A 3,314-nucleotide genomic window follows, 5' to 3' on the forward strand; every position below is an offset into this window, starting at 1 on the left:
GGAAACAGACCCTTCGGTGCAACTCGTCCATGCCAACATGACACCAGAAATTAATCTAATCCCATTTGCCAGCACTTGGCCTGTGTCTCTCAACACTTCCTATTCATAGAGCCATCAGGCTGTTTTTTTCCCAATATTGTAATTGTATCAGCGTCCAGCACTTCCTCAGACTGCTCATTCCATACATGCTCAACCCTCCATGGGAACAAGTTGCCCCTTCGGTCTCTTTTAACATTTGCCCTCTCGCCCTAAACCAATGCCCTCTGATTCTGGACTGCACGACCCCAGGGAAATGACCTTATTGTTTACCCTATCTCTGTCCCTCATGATTTTATAAACCTCTATAAGGTCACCTCTCAGCCTGCACTGCTCCAGGGAAAACAATCCCAGCATGTTCAAACACTTCCTGTATCTCAAACCCTCCAACCCTGGCAACATCCTTGTAAATCTTTTCTGAACCCCTTCAAGTTTCACAGACATTATTATCTCCAATAAATATTTATTTGTTTATTTAACTATAAAATAAAGATCTTTGATGTCAATTTCAGATTTTCATGTCACAACTTACATGACGTACATGACAATAGCATCCACTGAAATCTTCCCCATAAAGTAGCTATTAATTAGAAATACCACATCCATTTGCAAGTAGTTAATTATCTCAATGGTTTCATGTTTTTCTCATTCCTTGTTAGCTGAGGTTTCTTTTCTTAACAGGTTTGAAACCAGTCACTGGTGTTTACAATGTCGCCCTGTCTCTCACTTCACTTGCAGCCTCCCTCTGTCTCTTCTCCCTGTCACAGAGTTTTCTCTCTCTCTCTCTCCAAGCTTGTTCTATCTTTCCCTCCTAATCTCTTACAGTATCTGTTGCTCTTTTCCATCTCCCTCCTTCCTGTCTCATCTATTCTCTTGTGGCCTCTTCATGCTGCCAATCCCACTAGTGTCCCATATCCCCTCAGCCTCATTATGACACCAAAATCTTCCCTCAGATTTCTTGTGGCCTCTCCACAATGTCCCAATCCCCTCATGGCCTCCTTGTCTCCTCCAAATTTCCTTGCAGCTTCCCTCTTGCCCCTACAACACTCCTGGACCTGTCTGCAATGGCTGGCTTGGCTCCTCCCTCTGGCTCTCCCTCCCAGACCTGACCTCCACCTGCCTGCTCCTAGCCCTCAGCACACCTCCCCCCACAGAGACCCTCACTGGCAGTAATTACCGAGCTGCATGATTGTCCCACCTCCAACACACTACCACCAATCACAAATTATTTCTCTCATGCATTTATCATTGACAGGCTCATCAGTAAACCTATCAACAGCAAGCATGGGGAGAACCAGCCTGTGATTGGAGAAGCAGTTGCTCTCCATTCTCACCAGCATCTGGGGACTATTGCAAAATTAAAACCAGCGCATCTGCTATCGCATCCAGCATTCCTTTGAAAACCATCAGAACCCGGGACATGTCAGCTTTTGTTTCTAGTAATTTTCTGAGCAACCATTCTCAATGATTATAATTGTTTTATAATTCATCCATTCCTTTCAATGCCTTATTTATACTTATTTTTGGAATGCTATTCAAGAGACAGGCAAAACATACCTGTTCAATACACCCAATGTTTCTTTATATTCCATTATTATATCTTTATTAGGTGCATGAACACATTTGGAAATCCCAATTACTCCAATAAATTATTAATTTTAACTGTAATAAGGTGCAACTTTACTTGGCTTTTACCCGAAACATCAATTTACCTGCTCCTTGGATGCTGCCTGACCTGCTGTGCTTTTCCAGCACCTCTCTGATCTAAACTCAACTTTACTTCAGCCTAACATAACATGTTCTTGTTTATCTTCCTTTCTCATAGTTAACGTACTGACAATAGTGATTCTGTCGCAGAGAAAGTGTGATCTTTCTCAATGTATCACTCGCTACCTGGTGGCCATGGCAGCAGTGGACTTACTGCTCATGATCATTGATCTGATATTGAGACACATTCCCATTATGTACAGAATTGAATTTATGTTTCTGCGGACCATCCCCGTGTGTAACATCCATGCTGTCCTGGTTTTTGCAGCTATAGACTGCTCTGTCTGGTTCACTGTCGCTTTCACCTTTGATCGATTTGTGGCCATTTGTTGTCAAAAGATGAAAGCCAACTATTGCACTGAGAAAACAGCAGCCGTGGTTCTGGGAACAATAACTGTGCTCAGCTGTTTAAAGAACATTTCCTGGTATTTTATGTTAACACCTCGGTATAAGCTGAGGAACCTGCCTTGGTTTTGTTTGGCAAAAGAATATGTTCTGTTATCTCCCGTCTGGGGATCGATTGAGCTTATTCACTACATTCTGACCCCAGCACTCCCATTTGTTCTGATTCTGCTGCTCAATGCTCTCACTGGGAGGTACATTTTAGTGGCCAGCAGAGCCCGCAGGAGACTCCAGTCTGACAACAGGGGGCAGCATTCCAAGGACCGACACTTGGAGAGCCGAAGGAAATCCATCATTTTAATGTTTGTTATCTCAGGGAATTTCATCCTGTTATGGTCAATGTTTCTGGTGTATTCTATGTGGAGACGGATGTATTGCTTGGGTTATAAGGCTGTCATTTTGCACTACTTTATACGAGATATAGGATTCATTCTTCAGCTCCTGAGTTGTTGCACAAACACGTGTATATATGCTGTGACCCAGAGTAAGTTCAGAGAACAGCTGAAGAACATGGTAAAACAGCCTTTTGCTCGATTAGTGATATGCATGAAATGACACAATGGATACTTGCATTCTGGGATTCAAAGTATTCAGTTTGAGAATTATTGGGTTGGAAGCACATACGAGGCCATCGGGAATGGTTAGTTTTACATTTTATTCAAACTTCGCATGTAACACAAGCAGCCACTCTCTCCTGGTTCTAACTGCCCGGACTGGCCTGAAGTTGCCCAAACTGCCCACCCCAGGCTCCCATTCTCACTATTTTATACTTACTCCCACACCCCTCAGTTCCCTCCAATCAGTTCACTCAAACAACAGGGTGTTTGCCATTTTAGTGATCAGCCCCTCCTCTTTCTAGAACCTTCTGTCTGTTAGTTTTCCGCATGATTTTCACTCCCTCATTGCTTCCTCTCCCACACTCAACACACACACAAACCCAATTTTAACTTATGCAATATCCATTCAACTGCAAACATTTTGTTTTGAACCTACTCAAACACTCTCCCACACAAACCAACAATCCAGGCTCCTTTGGTCAGTGATAAATACACAGTGAGATCAGTCTGCTCTCCCTGACATCTGTGAGATACAGAGAATAGGTTCAGTCA

The sequence above is a fragment of the Chiloscyllium plagiosum genome, chromosome 12 (genome assembly GCF_004010195.1).
Source record: "Chiloscyllium plagiosum isolate BGI_BamShark_2017 chromosome 12, ASM401019v2, whole genome shotgun sequence".
Lineage (NCBI taxonomy): Eukaryota > Metazoa > Chordata > Chondrichthyes > Orectolobiformes > Hemiscylliidae > Chiloscyllium > Chiloscyllium plagiosum.